Below are 20,359 nucleotides of genomic sequence, written 5' to 3'. Positions count from 1 at the left end.
ACTCTTCTCAGTGGGTGAGATGGGAAACTCAGGAGTATTTATGAAGGAAAATTATCAGGACTGGGGTCACTTCCTTGGCTCCTTGCATCCTGGCAGTGTCATCCCAGTCTTATTAAAGAGAATGTGGTACCTGGCTGGATCAAGTATATGGAATATACAATGATGATAATTTAGAGTATAAGAATAATGTGCCATTACTAAGTCTATATAGTACATCATTTAATCTTCAAATACCATTCTGAAGTGGTACTACTGCTACCTAAGTGATTCTCCCTTATCTCTGAGGGATGCATTCCAGGACCACCCGTGGATGCTGGAACTGCAGCTAGTACAGTTACTATGTACAGACTATGTCATTTCCTATATATCTACAATAAATGTTCACATTCTCACTTAAGGTTAATACTATGGCTCCTCTTTGGTGTACCCAAATGGCCAGCAGCTCTAATCTTTTACACTTACATTGGAAACATTATTAAGAAAGATAAAGCTCACTGGACATAAGCACTGTATTGTTGCAAGAGTCATTTTGGTAGCTGAGAAGGCTACTCAGTGGGCAGTCTATATAATGTGGATATATTGGACAAAGGAATACATGAGTTAAATCCTTAGAACCCTCATGGAAAAAAAAGTGGGCATGGTGGTGAGTGCTCATAATCTTCACTTCAGGGAGGCAAAGACAATGGTCCATGGGGCTCACTGGCCAGCTAGCTTACCCTACTTGGTGAGTTCCAGGACAGTGGTACTCCTTGTCTCAAAACTAAAAGATGGGTAATGTTTGAGACCTGAGACTTGAAGTGACTCTCTAGCTTCCGCATACACAGGCACAACATGCCACAAGCAACTGCATATAGACATTCACCTAAACATGCATGAACACAAATCCACCTGTATATACATTAACACACACATATACATATATCTACCTGTATACACATAAACACACACACACATACATATATGTACAATAACCAAGCGAATGAAACAAACAAGCAAACTGATGTCCAGAGAAAGTTATGGGCCAGTGGACAAATGGAAGAGCTGAGGTTCATACTCAGTACTATGGATTTTCAGCACTTGTACTCATGATCTCCAGGAGAGAACCTGAACACAGTACTGAAACAGTCTTGTGAAAGGTTGAGGGAGGGGGGAAGGACACACACACACACAGAGAGAGAGAGAGAGAGAGAGAGAGAGAGAGAGAGAGAGAGAGAGAGAGAGAGAGAGAGAAAACAAGCACCACAGCTGAAGGGGGCAGGTCAACTGCCACCTTGTGAAGACTGAAGGGGTACAAAAAAACCAGAAAGACTCCAGGAAAGGCACCTTCAGGAAAACAAAACTTGGGATCATAAATGCTATAATAAGACTGAGAAAAAGACTTTACTTTCGAGAACCTGTGGTTTAAACAGCTGTCATTCTGTGGAGCTGAAAGCCCAGTTATGATATACTAGCTCCATCTTGGATCCCCAGGATAAGATGGACTAAAAGCAATGCTGTTGAGCAGTGTCCCCAGAACACCCATGTTCAAATGGGTCTCCACTCTCTGTCACTGTTGTGATGTGACTTTACCACTTCATAGCCCCCAAGTCTGAAGCCTCCACTGTCCCCTGTTACTGTCAACTTGACATGGAAGTCCCATTCTGTTCTCACAGCCCACCAGCCACCCATGAGGACCTCTGTGCCTTGGCAGCTAGAAGGAGAAAGAAGTATTATAAAACTATAAGGCTCTACAGAACCCCAGGCCTCTGTGCATTCTCTTGGTGCCAGGCTACAGGGTTGGTACATAAGCAATATCTCAGTTTAACCCCCAGGATGCACCCTTCTCAGTGCTGCTCAACAGAAAGGCAGTGAATGCTTGAGCATCACACTATGAGATACCAGAAAACTGCCATCAGACCATGCCTGCCATCTATAAGTGCTGATTTTTTAAAGGTGTTCATTTATTTATCTACTTATCTATTTAATGTGTGTGTGTGTGTGTGTGTGTGTGTGTGTGTGTGTGTGTGTGTGGTTACTGCAAAGGCCAGAAGAGAATGTCAAATCCCCCAGAGTTGGAGTTATAAGTGATTGTGAGCCTCCTAGCAAGGGTAACTGGGAATGGAACTTGGGTCTGGAAGAGCAATGCATCTTCTTAACTTCTGTGTCAATGGCTCTCAACCTGTGGGTTGCAACCCCTTCGTAGTTGAATTACCCTTTCTCATTACAATTCATAACAGTAGCAAAATTACAGTTATGAAGTAGCAATAAAAAAATCTTAGGTTGGGGGTTACCACAACATGAGGAGCTGTATTAAAGGGTCACAGCATTAGGAGGTTGAGAACCACTGCTCTATGTGCACATACTTATTGAACCCCCACATTCCTCAACACCCTCACATCAGAGCAACTTGGAAATCACTTCAGCCATTACTCTCCCAACCACTCCCATATTCTTAACTTTGGTCTTGTCGATAGCAGCTATGCTACTTATAAAATTTTGGACCAACTCTAATATAATGTGTTTTATTATTTTTTTTTTTTGTGTGTGTGTGTGTGTGTGTGTGCACATGAATGTCATGACATATATATGGAGGTCAGAGGACAACCTTGTGTGTCAGTATTCACGTTCCACCTTGATTGACACATGGTCTCTTGTCACTTGCTGCTGCACACACCGGGCTAGCTGGCCCATGAGCTTTTGAGGCTTTTCCTCTCTTTATCTCCCGTCTTATAAGAACTGTGGCATTACCGTTCACTGCAATGTGATATGGCACAAACTACCACACCCAGCTTTACATGGACTCTGGGAATTCAAATTCAGGGTCTCACATTTGTACCGCAGGCACTGTACCCACTGCACCATCACCCTGGTCCCTTTAATATCTCAATGCTAAACATGGATGGCCACTGTCTAAAAATTTCCAGGATACTCTGATATTCCTATTCTAAACCTTTTATGCCCCCAAGAACTTCAAGGTTATAGACTCTCTGGGCTCATGGGTCATCGTACCCCTCACATTTTCATTCTATGGGTACTTAATCATACCCTATTCTATGGTTGCTTGTTAAAATTCACCCCTTATATAAACCATCAACTTTATCCCCTATCTGTCTCCATTCTCCCAAGATGGGAGCCTCAAGCTTGCTATCTACATCATCCTTGCAGTCAGCTGCACGGAAACAGTGAAAAACATGCACTGCAAGCTCTCATCCTCAACCAATAATCATAACCCTCCAAAAAAGTGATTCTCCACCTTCCTCATGCTGCAGCCCTTTAATACAGTTCCTCACGTGGTTGTGACCCACAACCATGAAATTATTTTCATTGCTACTTCATAACTGTAATTTTTCTGCTGCTACTGATCACAATGTAAATATCTGTGTTTTCTGATGGTCTCAGGCGACCCCTGTGGAAAGGTCATTTGACCCCGCAGAGGGGTCGCGACCCACAGGTTAAGAACCACAGCTCCAGAAGGTCAGCATTCCTACCAAGTTCTCCTGTCCTCTTCATGTCCTGTTTGTCATAATCCCCTCACTATTGGCCACTGCTCGAACCACCAGTGCCTTCCCATCTCTTCATTGTCAGGGGATGATCTGTTCCACGCAGGCCACCGAAGCCATCAGCGAACGGCTGTCTCGTCTTACAACCACATTTCCCAGGCTCTGTGCCAACAAGCCATGCCTTTTCTCCTGTCACAGAGAACAAACTTCTGCTGACCTTAGCAAAGGTGAGGCTTCCTCTTGTCCATAGCGACCTGTCGCCACTCACCTACACGACATTTTCCTTGTAGCTATTTGATCACACTCCGGTTGCAATTTTTTCCCTTCTCTAGACTGGTGCATCACGTCCAAGAATGCTCAAATAACCCCGTGTTAACAAAAAAATGAAGTTCTGACTTGGCACCAGTTTGCTCTGCAGCTACCGCCCTAGTCCTTTGCTCTCTCTACAGTAGAATTCTTGGGCTTTTATTCAATGCTTATCATTATTAGTTCACCTTCTATTTTCTCCAGAACTCACTCTGTGGAAGATTCTATTACTGTCACCAACTATTGACTTCTCCTTTTTTATAAAGGGCTCATGTGTCCCTACGTGCTGTGAATTGTGGTTTGAATTTGATGGGTGTCCCACAAGCCCACGTTCTTGAACATCTTTGTCACCATCTGATGGCCCAGTTTGAGGAAGTGTAGAACCTTTTTAATATGGGGGACTAGCAAGTGATCATAAACTAGTGTGGATCAGACCTTAAAGATGATACTATCTCTGGTTCTGGCCCAAATGCTCTGTTTTCTGGCCTGCTAAAATAAGAATGGGCTGCACTGCAAACTCCTGCCACTGTGGTCACCGCCACACAGCTGTGATGCTCCCCTACCAGGGCTGTGTCCACTAAAATCATGAGTCAAAATAAAGCCTTCCACCCTTAAGTTGTCTCTAACAGGAATTTTATTATGGCCATGAAAAAAATTAATATGTCATGTGACCTACACTGACTTTCAACAAGAAGCTAGACTTCGGAACCCATCAGGCTTGGCCACATGACCAGCATTGTCCATAGCATCAGAAGAGAATGCTGTGAGCCATAAGTGGGAAAAAGGTTTCGAAGGGTATCAAGTTCTCACCAGCAGCTTTTCTCTTTACTCTGGCCACAACACTTTACAGATGAAGCTCCAGCTTCAGCCTGGCTCTCAAAATGAGAAGCTATGCAGAATGGAACAACAGCTAACTCACATCTGCCAATAAGCAAGGTGAACAACACACAGGCATGGTTACTCTGCAAGCCCTGGAGACTTGGGAGTCCATTGCTACTGCAACCTTACCAAGCAAATACCAGTTTCTGAAACAAGCTTCTGTTCCTATTGTTCTATGGAAAAACTTCTCTTGTCAAAGCCAACTCCATGCCGAGATCCAGTAATTAATTATTTTTCTCCTTTCCTTATGGAACCTTGATTTAGTGACCCACCCATTGTTGTGTCAAAATGTCTCACAAAAGCAACTTAAAGAAGGCATCATTTATTCAGGCTCACGATGTAAGAGCATAACCCATCATGATGGGAAGGCATGATAGCAAAAGTGTGAAGTGGTATTGAATCCTCACACGCACACACCAACCCCAGTCAGGAAGCAGACAGTTGACAAGAAGTAGGGCTATGCTATAAAACCTCATGATTCTTATCCAAAATGGCCCATTCTCTTAACACAGTTGACTCAATCTCATTATTGTTCTTGCACAGATACTTCAGCTGTTCATTATAATGTGTCAAATGAAAGCCAAAGCCACAATGGATGCCAAGACTCATCAAGACCCAGCTCCAGCATCTTTCTAATGTGTCCTCAGGCAATTTCCTTTTGCTTACCCACTCCTTCCAATCAAGCCCTCTTCCTGAAGCTCCTCAAACCCACTACCTCTTTCCCACCCAAGACCTTGGTGTCTCCAATTCCCTTGACCCAGAACACTACTGCTTCCTTGTCCTTACCCTGGATACTTTTCTTCACTTATATTTAGCTTAGTGTCATACCTTTGTAAACACTCTACTTAACTGCATGTCCTCCATTATATTTTCTCTGACCTATGTCCTCTAGCCCTTAGCTTATCACTAATACGAGATGCCTAGCTCCCTGGCTTTGGCAATGAGTGGGAGCATCAGTTTCTGTGCATCCATTTCCCCATATGGAAGAAAAGAAGAATAGTATTAGCCTGGCATGACGTACATGAGTGAACAGCTGTGAAATACTTAGAAAAGAGCAACGTGCAATGCAAGGATCTCAATGTTAGCTGACACTGAGCTCTCTGAAGGGGCATTGACTGTCTTCTTGTGACAACAGAAACTCTGTTCTTGATCCCTTGGAAGATTACCAACACACGGGATGCAAAGATACCATGGTAAGGGTATCTCACCTGTCTTAGCACCATGAGTTCCTTCAGGTACTATTTTTTACAAGTCATATTTAAGTTGTTCGTTGTGACTCTATCCTCCCTCCATCTCAAGGCTACTTCATAGTTACTTGAATCAATCCTTAATTGATGACCTCTGGGTCTAAAAGGGCCCCTCTCTTCCAGTATCAATCAATATAAGATAAAGAACCTGATAGTTAAAGGTCTCTGACTTGAAAACAATTATTCTCTAATTTGTCTGTGCATAAAAAGTTTAATCTCCGTCTACTAGATTTACATAAAATAGATTATGCCATCATTTGAGCTAATATTATATCACTGAGAGTAAATGTCACATTTAAATGATCACTTGTTAGTTCCTGGTGTTTGTTGATTCTGAGCCCCAATTATTATCATTAATAATAACGCCTAATATAGCACACGAGTGCATACAAAAGGCCACCTCTACCAACGGTTATTTTGTCATCTTCACTGCTACTCTAGAAGTCAGACTGACAGGCCCTTATCTCGCTGTGTCTTCTGTCCCAGCAAAGAAAGGCCTGTAGCAATTGGCCACAAATGAAGGTCAGGAGCTGAGGAAGAGTGCATGGTGTGCTATGGTTCAAGTTCACTGTGTTCTTGTAGAGCTTGCTCTTCTCACTCACAGTGACATCAAGACAGAACATGCTACATTCTGAAGAGACTTCCCATGTCATTCTATCCACCAGACTGTGTCTCCTCTTGAGAAACCTGATTACCAGCTGAGGTCATACAAGATACCATACGTGACAAGCCCTCAAGTCTCCAGGATATCATGCAAGAACTGTCACTCTCACAGTGATAGTGCAGGGCATAGGTTCCTTCATTTGGGGGCTCTGTCATTGGCAGTGAATGCAGGGTGGCAAGGGAAGAAGAGAAGCAGGGGCTTGTGGATGGGAGGCTGTTCCCAACCAGGTCTACGACAACAGTACCCTTGGCTTCCCATCATATCTCACAGACCAACATACCATCACTAAGCCATCTTAAACTAAAGAGGGCCTAGGAAATGTAGTCCAGAAACATCAGTCCCTTAAGACAAATCAGCTCAGGGACTTAGTTAGTGTCAGCAACTCTGTCCACAAGCAGCAAACAGAGGCCACCAGCCCCAGGTGCGACGACAAAGCTGTACTGGCAGGTATATTTCTAAATACATTGTGTGTGCGCCTCATTTTCTCCTCCATCCTAGCTCTCGTTACATACGTTCTTTCATCTGTAATTTTGTGCTGTCCTGGACTTTTATTCCCTGGGTTATGAGAAAGTAAAGAATAGGAGAGTCAGGCGACATTCACTGTCAGATGTTCGGGTGAAAGGGCATTTGAGAGGAGGGATCATTAGTGCATATGGGGTGTATCTTGTCTGAAATATTCAAAACCATAAAAATTGAAGGGTTTTTTTAGTTTTTGAGATTTGAAAATATTTTCATAGACTTTACCAGTTAAGCATCCATAATCCCAAAGTGTGAAATCTGAAATAATCTAAAATTAAAAAAAAAAACAAAACTGAACATCATGTTAACATCCACAATGTCCAGGATTTGAGATGCTCATCTGGTTAGAGAAAAGAGGAAGCTGTCCTGCAGACACTGTGGTGGGTTGAATGAGAATGGCCCATTTGGAGCTACTGCCCTGGGTTTTGAAGTTCTAAGGCATGAGCAGTAAAAAGGGCACCCTGGGAGACAAGCGTACTCAGCTTGCTCAGACTACTGTTGTAGTGTTGACAACGGAAGGAGCCTCTCTGCTCAGCTCCTGCATCCCTAGGCCTGATTGGCACTTGGAAGGCTCTGCTGTTTGCAGCCAGCTGCTTGTTCAGCTTTGATCCATATCAAGAAGGTGACCCCAATCAATGTAACCCCAAAACCCACCAACCCAACAAAGACACAACTTTCCATGGCTTTACTCTAAGTACCACTGTGACTACAACTGCTGGTTTCCTTGTCTCTGTACCCACAGGGTCATGAAGCATGCCTAATTGGGGTTCAGTAAATGCTTGCCCACTAACAGCTGCCCTATTCTTTTTACACCCAAGTGTCACATCTTTCGCCTGAGTTGACTCCAGAGAAACCCAGGATCAAGCTTCGACTAGGCCGCCCTTTGTGTGTCCAGTAAGGTGGAACTCAGTTCTGAGATTGCATTTGTATCCCTGAATTCTGTAAGCACGTCCCTTGTTCTGCCTGCACCTGACCTCACTGCCTCCATTCACAAGGTGACTCAGACCCTTTGTGCACTCCACCTTGAATAGACAGCTGGGCCCACATAGTGGGGTCTTCACAACAGGCATGGGATTTGACCAAAGCAGCGCTGGAGTCTAGCGGAGTCTAGCGGAGTCTAGCTGTAACCCCATCTTGGGATAAAGGATGATACAGGAGTTCCTTAGGCATTGTCAAATAAGCGTGTCAGCAAAACTGGAAGTGGCAGAGAGCAAAGACTGCCTGTGTAATTCCCAGCTAGTGATCACATCTCCCATGCTCTGCTGAGCGACTGAACAAAGCAGCCTTTGGAAAATCGGCACTCAGTGTGGGCGGCACTCAGCCAGCCTTCAGGCAGAGCAGGCTGCTCCACACACTCACCAGTGAGGCTGACCTCCCTGGAGGGGTCCCCCGCTGGCCTCACTGTCCTTGAGGCTCCTGCTACGTGTCTGTTCAGCAGTTACTGAACACCAAGGCCATGCACTATGCAAAAGAAACACCATCCCTGCTGTCAATCAACTGCCAGTCCTGAGCCATAGTTGTGAATCCCCTTAATCAACAGTTCCAGAGGATCATATTCCTGCTCAGCAACCTGACATCGCTCCCCCACTGCTTTGGTATCATGAACCAACTGGTCCCCCTGTCTTCCAAGCAACCAAGACCCCAGATCTTACAGATTCTGATGTGAACTCTCCATCTTTGCAGATGAAATGTTCTCATGTGGCAGCTCAAGCCCTTCCTACCTTATCCAGGTAAGTGTGACTTTTCTATTGAAATCCTTCAAGAACAAGCTCAAGTTCCACCAACACTAAGCCACAGCCTTACACTACATTATTCTCTTACTCTTCCCCATCTCTATCTCTGTCTGTACACACACACACACACACACACACACACACACACACACACACACCAGTCCTGAAGAATAGAGACCATGTAAACTCAATTCCACAGACATCTGGGTTGTCCACTTCTATGGATGGGTCACTGACAAGCCATTCCTGATGTGGGCTTTTCCCAGCAAAAAAGCCCTCCGAACAGGTTATGCCAATCTCAACATTGTGTCCTCCTCTTAGTGACCTCAGAAAATCCCTGACATGAACTGAACCTACAGACCCATCCTTGGAGCCTACTGAAGAAATAGAAGGCCATTCCTTCCCCCAAAGGCGCACCTGGACACAATAGTGACCAGGTGTGTTCATGTCTAGCCTGGAGCTCTCTCCTCACCTGGCCAAGGGTGTGAAGAGAAAAGCTAAGTATCCTGCTACCTTGACAGGAGGGAGAGCAACAATATAGACATCAGCCCTTCAGCCCTTCTGTTTCTATGAGAGGCAACCTTGCAGCCACCATGACCTACCCCATGTGCCAAGACAAACACCTACATCGGACCACACCTACGTTTTTCATTACAGGCTTCTTCCTAGACACCTTAAGCTGGACCAGCCCTTTCAGAGATTTACTGTTTTGTATGTTAGATTATTGCCATCTAGTGGCCATTAGGCATAGTTTCAATTCCCCTTCCAGCACTTTTTTTTTTTTAATTGTATGAAAGCATTTTGCTGGCATGTACACCACATGGTGTCTGTCTTTCTCAGAAACTAGAATAGGGCATCAGATGATCTGAAACTGGAGTTACTAATAGTTGTGAGCTACCACCTGTGGGCTGGGTCTCGAACCTAGGTCATCTGTAAGAGCAATAAGTGCTCTTAACCTTTGAGCCATCTCTACAGGCTTGCCTCCCAGCTTCACAAATGCCCTCTGGTGCCATGGATGGTGGTGCATGCCTTTAATTCCATACTCTGGAGGCAGAGACAGGAAGACCTCTGAGGTGCAGGCTAGCCTAGTCTACAAAGCAAGTTTCAGGACAGCCAAACGAAATGAAACAAAAGGTGTAAGCAGACCATGGCAGAGAGCTCCATTGTTCTCAGAAACGGACTTGAGCGCATAGGCTTTAGGATCAGGGTAAGACTTTCTGCTCAGCAAATCGAAGCACTCAAGAATGAGAGGGAAAAGCAGGGAGAGAAGGAAAACAAGAAAGAAAGGGGAGATGGGACCAGGGCATCTTGCAAACCCTAGACCTGTAGCTACAGAGGAGGGCAGAGGCAGGGCTGGTAGGAGAAGGTGGAAGGGACTCCTACCCCGCAGAGCAAAGGGAGTCCTGCATGACCCAATAAGGAATAGTGGCCCAAGGGGAGGAAAGGCAAAGCTCGGACCTGCAGTGTAGATGCACTAAGATGACCTTGACCCTAGCTTGACCCATGGAACGCCATCCTCTTCCCAGAGATGCTGCCACCTGCACAGTCACCTGCCCCCTGAGATGGCAAATCATACCTCTGGATTCCTTCCTTCATTTTCCTGTAAGCGAAGCAGCTCTCGGTGGTCCGACCTTTCACCCAGGCTGGCAACAAGGATGACAGGAGACCCAGCAGCCTCGGAACAACCAATGGCTTAAATCCTAATCCACCCATCTCTTCCCATCACCCCTGTGCCCCAGGCTCTCTGTCTCCCACATTCTGCCTTCAAGCTTCCCAGCTCCATTGCCAGGAAGTATTTTATTTTTGGAGGAAACAGCATCTACCAGGGCTGTACCCTGCCTGTCTCCAGGGCAAGGCTGCCAGCCCCTGTACCCTACCCTGGAGGCCACGCCCTCCTGAGACTGTTAAGGTGATGAGGGGGGGCTATTAAGCAAATTCATTATTGACTATTCCACATTAGATTCTATTTTTTTCCCTTTGATGTCAACACAACTAATAAAAATGCACTTTATCTTTGTGGATTTATGGGCTCGTAAAGCTGCTTTCATGTACCTTGGGGAATTGGGATTAAAGGAGAATTAAACATCTCCAGAGCAAACCTGCTCGGTCGAGGGAGTAGGGAGAGGAATGGCATGGGAGTCCTGGGGTGGGGGCGGGGAAGAGAAGAGGGAGTCAAGGGCAAGAAATAAACTGAAGTAAAAACCTGGCAAAAATATGGCCTTAATATATTGTAAAAGAATAAAAACCTCATAAAAAGTTATCACCAGGCATGAGGAGTGCGTAATGTCGCCCATTGTGATTCTGGGAAGGAACTTGCTGGGAACTGAGTCATTAAGTCAAAGTAAGCCGGGAGCTGGCAGAGAAAGACACATGGGATGGGTACGGCAGAACTACAGGAGAAGGGGCCTGTCCAAAAGCAGGGAACACTGGCATCTAAGGAACCCTGATCCTGTCTCCCAAAGGTTGGAGGCTGGAGAGAAGATATCCAGTCCTGGCTTTGGGCAATCAGCCCAAGACTTCATTTGAAGCTTTACCTCTCTGGTCGTCTCGTAACCAGGAGCAGAACTGCCCGGCTACCTCCTCACAAACTCATTACAAAAGCCAGAGACTAAAGCAAAAGCCTTTCTTGGTATTTCCTTTCCTTTCTCCCCAAATCCCGGGCAAGTCTCCAATCCTGCCACTTCCAGCCACCTCCCCTCCTTCGCTTCTCGCCAGCTCCCATCCCCAGGTGCAAACCACGATTGTGTCTCACCTAATCTACTACTATCTCACCCTCATCAGCTTCTCCAAACTCATTCTCCACATAGCTGTGCAGGGAAGGAGCTTGTAAAAATTCAAATCAAAAGATGTGCCATCTCCCATGAAGCTCGGCAGGGGCTCCAAGACGAGGAAAGGCTGAAGTTCAGAATGTTTAACCTGGTAGAGAAGGTAGACTCCAACCAGACCGAAGCATGTGTGCCCTTCCATGCCCGCCCTTGCTTCTGTTCCCTGCTGCAGCACGCTGCACTTCCGTAATTCCCACACCTCTGCCTGGAAGCCCTTTCCACACTAGGCACAGTCGCTGGCCTTGCTATCAAAACCTTGTCCCAAATGTCACCTAGAGGAGTCCTGAGGGACGGCCAACCAAACATTACAAGAGTTCTGACTTTCCTACGTAGCAGATGTCACAACTTGAGTTCTGTATTTACTCATGCATTTAAATTTAATATCCGGGCCTCCCACTAAACTATAACCTTTTGAGGGCAAAGAATGTGCCTATTTCTTATTCATTATATCCCCAGAACTTAATGCCCAACCCAGCTGGCAGTCAGCCTTTAATCAATATTTTTTCAGCAAGAGAAAAATCCCTTAGATTTCTGTTAAATAGAAGTTTCTGTGTTGTGGATATGGGCTCCCAAAAGGGTCACATGTGGTCTCCAACACAGGGATCTTAAGGAGTAGTGAGTCATCAGGAGTGGGGGGGGGGGCTTAAAATGGTAGGTGGGAGGTGAGTAGTTCATGGGGAACCACTCTCAGAAGAGTTTTGCCGGACTGGGTTGGCTCCTTAAAGAAATAAGGTGGATAGCCCTTGAAGGACAGAATGACATCTGAGGTTGACTTCTGGCCTCCACTCACATGCATACACACACAAATGCAAACACACACACACACACACACACACACACACACACACACACACACACACACACACACACACACCACACAGGGTAAGCCTAGCCCCTCCTCATCCTCTTGCTTCATTGTTTGCATACACTCCCTGTTCCTCGCCATGTTTCCATTTCCACGTCTCTGACATGTTATTTCACAGTCAGGGTCCTTTTGTTAGATGCTCCCATCAGCCAGACTTCTCTTGCCTCTCTACCTTACCCAGTGTCTGGTGACCTGTTACAGCAACACAAATGGAACTACATCAGAGTTGCAGTGTTTCCCATGACTGGAGGAGAAGGGAAATTTGGGAGGAGACAGACAAAGGCTTTCTGGGTAAGCCTGAGGCTGTGAATATAAAAGAGAGTAAGAAAAATAAGCACAGACTTTAGAGGTTCAGTGGTCTGTTGCTAGGACCATTTCTTTATCATTTTGTTTCCTTCAGTACATCAATGCCAGTGACATGCAAGATTTGGGAGTTCATGGGGTTGGGAAATCCTAGGTGAGTTCCTGCATTTCAGACAAGGTAAGAGTAGAAGCATTACTAAGATGAGCACCAAGGATCCAGAGACAGGCCATGAGGTGTCACCCACACATGGGACACATCCACACAGAGTTCTGGAAACTAATCAGTACTGTTGGAAGGCAGGCTGGCTGTCTGACACAGCCTTGCAAGGCTACCATCAGTGATGAGGTCATGATGGCTCTGGACCTGGTCCTCAGCTTTGCAGAGAAAACCATTCACTTATACCACTGCACAGGGCCAATTAGACCTGTAGGAACCACCCACTCCAGCTCTTCTAGTGGCCCATTTCTTTGTTTACACTGGGGAAGTACACAAGCTTGTACCCAGAGCGGCCCATCCTGGGTGTCAGTGCTCACCCGAGAGACCTATAAAATGATGCTAAGCTAACCTTACAGCACATTGACTTTATTAAACCAAATTCCTTTTGCCTCTAGTTGCCTCAACTGCCTCCACCAATACCAACTCTATTTCAAAGCCTCTTTCAGATCACTACTCTGACTTGCCCACTGGACTAGTTCTCCCTGATAAGTAGTTGTATAATTCTTCTGCTTACCATGCATCTAACAGATATTTGTGCTTACGTATTTGAGCATCTGTGTATCAAACATTATTCTGCGTATCAGAACTATATAAACAAATAAGCTAAAAGTCCCCGAGGCTTTAGGGTCTAAGTGTCACACATACATACACACACACAAATGGATGGTAAACTCTCCTTGGGAACATTAAAAGTGCATTATATTATGGGATGTGGTGGTACATATGTATGTAATCCCAACACTTAAGAGGCCGAGGCAGGAGGATTGCGAATTCTAAGCTGCCCTGGACTACGTAGCAAAGAACTTATCTCAAAAAAAAGTTCTTTGTATTTTTTTGATAGCCATGAAAACATGCCTCCTTCCAGACATGGTACTTCTTAGATGCCTGTTCTAAGGACAGTCACCACGATGGGCTGCTAGGTGCTGTTGGCACAGTAAATACAACACCCCTTGCCTGTGAAAGATGAAAGGTGAGAGATAAAAACACACAAAAATAAACCACAAATAATAGGTACTGTGAAGAAAAATGGCTAGGAATACGAAGAGAGACTAAATAGAAGGACCAATTGAGGTTGTGAGGTCAGGACAGCCTCTCTAAGGAAACCACATTCATGATGACATCAGGAAGACATGGAAGGATACAAAAGGATTGATCATACGGAAGAACAATGCATACATGGAGAACAGTATGTGCAAAGACCCTTCAGTAATAGAAAGATGGCTCATTGAAGAAGAGCAGTGTGGCTGAAGACAGTGACGGGAAAACTGGTAAGGAGTGGAGTCAAGACGCACTCAGGGGCTGGATCCTAGAGAGCCTTCTGGGTCCAGATGAAGATTTTGCATTGTGCTTAAGTTCAACACACCAGTAAGGTGCTTAAAGCAGTGACTGTAGAATGTTTTAGGCAATATAGAAAGGGTAGACAGGTGCAGCAGAAAGACTTTCTCAGCAGGTAAAAGTTGAGAATGCCTTGGCCTAGGGCAGTGGTGGAGATGGGGTCTATGTGAGAATGAAACCACACAGCTTGCACTGTGTTGGAGGGGTTGTGTCTATTGGCCCCCACCAGCTTTATTACCTGAAGCCCGTTAACATTTTAGATATACATAAAAATTCTTCCTCATGTCCACCTTCATCATGTCAAGTTCTTCATCCAACTCGTATCATTGTGTTTTCGTTTTCCCTGTGCCCTGGACTTCTTAGTGATAATTGCAGGGTCCTTTGAGTAGACCCTACCCTTGTTGTAAGTAATTTTGATGCCCCGACAAACTGCCTCACTTCTGAGCTTGTTGTTTTCTTACAGTCCCTGTGTTAGTCAACCTTGACCTCACTATGGCAAATGCCCGAGGACCAACAGCTTACAAAGAGGAAAGATTTATTCAGGCTCATAGTTTCGCCCCACGGTAAAACTGGTCCCATGTTCTGAGCCTCGGGTGAGACTGGACATGATGATGGGAGAGCATGGTGGAGGAAGCTGCTCATCTTATGTAGGAAGGCAACAGAGAAAGAGAAAGGGGCAGAGCAAGCTAACGCCCCACCCTCCAAAAGAGTCCCCTCCACCTAGCTCCTCCACAGCTCCCACCTCCTAAACTTTCACTAACTTCCTGAAACAGCACCACCTACTGGTAGCCACACATTCAACACACAAGCCTGTAAAGGATGCTGTATTCTGGTGACCTCAGGAGTCATGGTCTTGGGAAAGTCTTCTAAAGAACAAGTTCAAAGGCAAAATGTACTGGATTCAAAAAAAGCGAACTGGGTTCCCAGTACTAGCTCAGCCTCTGAGTTCTTTGTAATCTAGGACAAGAAGCTTCCTGCCATTCACCATTATTAAGGACCTACCATGCGCCAAGATATCCTATTTAACAGCAATGGGGTGATAAATGACAAGGAAAACACCTGTTATGGTTAAATGGGAACTGTCTCCAGGCTTGGGCATTTAGATACGTGGTCCCCAGCTGATGGCACTGTCTTGAGATGTTATAGAGACTTTGGGATGTGGGCTTTAGCTGGTAGAGGTTACTAGGAGTGGTCCTTTGGAGGTTATACCTACCTCCTGTTCTCTCTATTTCCCATGTGATGCTGAGATGTGAGAAGAGCCCAGCCACATGATCCCTCCACTGTGAATTCCACCATGCCTTCCCCACCAGAGCAGACTGGAACTCTGAAACCACAAGGAAAGCGAATGCTTCTCCCATTATGTTTTTTTCCATCAGTATGTCATCACAACAATGGGGAAAGTAACTAATACATACCTTTGTACTAAAATGCTTTGAGCAGCTAAGTGTCCGTCCACTGGGCCTAACTGTAGCAACTTCAAGCTTGAGGAAGCAGGGACAGCCTTGTCCCAGGCCATGACCTCAGGTCTCCCAGGATCCCTTATATACACTGACTGTTCCCTTACCTTGTCCTCACCCCTCTCACAGGAAGACAGTAGATTTGAGGAAAATGTCTTGGCAATCAGCTCATGTGTGATTGATAAGTTTATGGTTCAGGGAGGCATCTAGGCATCCGGGCATAGATCTCAGTAATTAATCCTAGGAGGTCTTTAATGACAGAGGAGATTGTGCCATGTGAAAGTTGCTTTGATACTAAACAGCTTGTGTTATCTAACAAATGAGAACATTTCACACCCAATAAACGTCACTTTTGATAAGTGCTACTAGCGCTCATAAATCTGACAAATAACTCAGCAAGATGGTATACAGACTTGCCTTTCCCCAGCTCATTCCTCACAGGGGCCCTCCTCTTGCTGTGCTTTTGGGAAACAACATGGCCAGAGTCCTTGCCATCACCACACAGGCCCTGAGGCACAGGGACAGGGAGGCTTATAATCCCCACCCCATCACACTAGAACCACACCTGCATCCAAGGGGAAGCTTTGTTTCAGGTGAATGTGGGTCAGTTTTCGGCCATGTGTAGCAGACTCAAAGAGATTTTTTTAAATGCTCTCTCTGCTGTTTTCTTCTCATTGCCATTATTCAGAAGCCATCAGAAACAGATGAGAGTTAGCTTAAATGATAAAAGTCATCCCCGGCTCATCATCAAAAGCATTAGTGATTAAAAGGGAACTGCTAAGATGCACTCTTTCCCCTCTGGGCTGATGGTAGATCAACTCTATTTACTAAGTGAGAACCTTCTTATTATGTACATCATGGTCTCTCACTTACATGTCTGTGCCTGAATGACTGTGGAGGATGGGGGAGTCTTGGCTCCATCACTGAGAGATGAAGACAAGAAAAAATGAAATTAAAAATAAAAAGGCTTAAAGGAAAAATGACCTATAGGATTCCAACACACACACTCTAGAAAAACCGAAGCTGTGCAGAGAGTGTAGAGTGGCTGTCAATATAATGTCTATCTGTATTCTAAATACTTATCCTTATACCCACAGATAAGTTTAGCTCATATCTCATCAAAGAAGCTTCTCTTTGCAACAGATGGAGATTTTTACAGGGTCAAAATACAGAAAATAAGTGACCTCCAATTTACACATCTGCAATGTAATCTCTATACCTAAGGCTCAGGGAAAATATTGAAAAAGGTTATCAAAAAGACTGTAAGAGCCAGATAACTGGAACACTTGCTGCTAGATAGTGTCCCCTAGATCCTGACATGGTGTCTTAGTTAAGTTTTCTATTGCTGTGATGAAACACTAAAACCAAAACAAGCTGGAGAGGAAAGGGTTTGTTTGGCTTACATTTCCACATCACTGTTCATCACTGAAGGAAGTCAGGACAGGAACTCAAACAGGGCAGGAACCTGGAGGCAGGAGCTGATGCAGAGGCCATGGAGGAGTGCTGCTTACAAGCTTGCCCCCCATGACTTGCTCGGCCTGCTTTCTTATAGAACCAAAGACCACTAGCCTGGGGGTGGCACCACCCACAATGGGCTTCCCCATTAATTGCTAATTAAGAAAATGTCCTACAGGCTTGCCGTCACTCCAGTCTTAGAGAGGCATTTTCTCAATTGAGGCTCCCTCTTCTTCAATGACTCTTTCTTGTGTCATGTTGACAGCACGCAGGGGGGAAATCATCCAGTAAATCTTGAAAATACAGTTGCCTAAACAAGATCAACATAATGACAACACCAGTTGACATGCCAGCGTGGACATGGTCTCAGCCCTAGATGAAGAATTACAGATGGCCAATGGCTGCTGAGAGGGAGAGAATCAGTTTCCTCCAGGGATGAGTTCCTAGGTAGTCCAATCCCAAGGAGTTAAGCCCCAGGTAAATGTACTTAGGAGCAACACTAAACAGACTTAGTAGGTTGCATACACATGTAATAATAATAATTAAAGAAGAGATTATGAATCTGGAAGGAGGGGTGGGACATGGGAGGAGTTGGCGGAGGAGAGAGGAGCAGGAGTAATGTAAATATAATGCTTGTGTATCAAGTTCACTTATGTATTAAAGAAAAGAGTCCTTGCCAGAGTTTGAGAGCATGGAGAGAGTAGAAGAGTGAATAGGAGGTAGGTAAGGCAGCTTTGAGGGCTGTGAAACTATTCTGTGTGTGTGTGTGTGTGTGTGTGTGTGTGTGTGTGTGTGTGTGTGTTATAGGTATTGGTGGATACATTTATTTAATAATGTATCAATATTGGCTCATCATGGTGTCTTAACATTGGCTTTTACAGGATGTCACTAATAAGGGAAACTTTGGTGGGGCTACGTGGGCACTCTATGAAACCAAGAACAGCTGCTTAAGCCAGACTGAATGCCCTTCGTCTGTTCTGGGCTCAGCACCCACCTCATTAGGAATCTTCGGTTTTAGAAGAAGAATTAAGTCAGGTTATTAGCAGTAGGAGGCAATTGCCTTTTCCTTCATTCCTCCTCCTTTTTACTCTACAGGGGAAGAATAACGAGTTAGCTCTTGTTGTCAGAATAACAACAAGGGCATTCTCTGGCAGTCAGTTCATAAGAAAATGTGTCCCGTAATTGGAGCATCCAAGGCTCACCCGGCATCCATGGTACAAATGAGCCTCCTCACTATGTGTACAAATGTTAGCATAATTATTGCAGCTAATATGAATGCAGCCTGGCCAACTTCTTCATTGGAAATTCAGCCCTTAAAGGGGCTCTGTGGCCCCAGGGGTAGAACAGATTCCAGAGCAGCCTTACAGCACACCAGGACTATGGAAAATGCCGCTCCATAGTATGTTACCACAGGCTCTGGGAGTGGGGGCTACTTTATGGACCCAAGACTCTTCTTTCTTCCTCCAACCTGCTCAAGACTTTTGGACCCAACTTCCAATGGAACTATGACCCAAGCGGCGTACCATGCCTCAAACAGCCCACCGTACCTTGAACAACACATCATGACCCAAACTCTTGCTCTGCCTTCCCCCTTCAAAAGACCTAGACTGCAATGACTTGCTTTCTCTCTTGTCACAGACCTCCTCAGCCACTCTGAGAACCACCAACTCCTTCCTTTCTCCCCACTGCCAGCTGTCACAAGGCTAGTTGTCATAGGTCACAGTCTTGAAGCACAAGCAGCCATCTGTCTTGCAAAGTGGGAACTGGCTTGGATGACCGTGGCCCCAGTAGTTGTCTGGCGTGGAAGTAGCGCTGGCAACAAAGAGATGAGAAATACCCTTGAAGGAAGAATGTGGGGCCAAAACTGTTACATAACCCTGGGAGCTTTAGTTATCAGGCAAGCCCTTTAGTTATCAGGCAAGCAGAAGGGGTATTCTGAAATAGGGGAGGTATGTTAGGAAAAGTGGAAGAGTCCTTCCATCTAACCTCTGCTTGGCATAGAGAAGAGGCCATAGGAAAGATTATGTCATGGGCTGGAGAGGTGGCTTCTGTAGGCAGACTTTTCTGTCCTGCCAGCCAGTTTCCAAATAACCACACAGACTTATTATTAATTACAAATGCTTGGCCATAGCTTAAACTTGACACTAACTAGCTCTTACAACTTAATTTAACTCATATTTCTTATCTACACTCTGCCACGTGGCTTGGTACCTTTTCTCAGTATGGCAAGTTCATCTTCTTCTCTCCGCATCTCCTCAAGATCCTTAGACTTCTCCCTTCTTCTCTTTCATGCTCTCTTTTTTGTCTGCAAGTCCCGCCTAACCTCTACCTGTCCAGCTATTGGCCAGTTGGCTTCTTTATTAAACCAGTCACAGTGGCATATATTCACACAGTGTAAAGGAATATTCCACAGGCTTCATTGATAAAGTGCTTGCCATGTAAACATGGAGAACTGACTTGAATCCCCTTGAACCCATGCTAAAAATCAAGGAACAGTGTTGTGTACTTGCAATCCCAGAACTGTAGAGAGGGAAACAGAAGGACCCCTGGGGCTGACTATCCAGACAGTCTAGCCTAATCAGTAAGATACAGGTTCAGTCTGTCTGTCTCCAGGTTTAAGGTAGAAAGAAACTAAGGAATATATCCAGAATCAAACCCTGGCCTCCATGCATACATGTGCTCATGCACCTACACACACGTGCACACTTATGCACATGTACCCCCCAAATACATATGTTATGCAACAAGACAGAGCATTAGAGTCTCCAAAGTCTATGGTAGGTGTGTCCTTCTGACACTATAAAGCCACATAGCCAAGGCCAGACAGAGAAGGGCTGTGCCCACACCTAAGACAGTGCCTGGACTGTCCTCAGCTACATGGAATCCTGGGGATCTTGCCTCCCTCCCACTTTTGTGTGCTTTCTGATCCTCTCTGCAGAGATTCTTTCTCCCTTCCCTGTCCCTGATTTCATGTGAAAAGCTAAAATGCATCCTGGAAACCTGGCAATCCCCGGCCTCTCCTCAGAAGATGAAATTGCTCTCTGGGTTGGCTCTCTTTAGCAGATCTGACCCTTT

This window comes from Peromyscus eremicus, chromosome 9, assembly GCF_949786415.1.
Source record: "Peromyscus eremicus chromosome 9, PerEre_H2_v1, whole genome shotgun sequence".
Taxonomy (NCBI): Eukaryota; Metazoa; Chordata; class Mammalia; order Rodentia; family Cricetidae; genus Peromyscus; species Peromyscus eremicus.
This window is presented reverse-complemented; position numbering follows the sequence as displayed.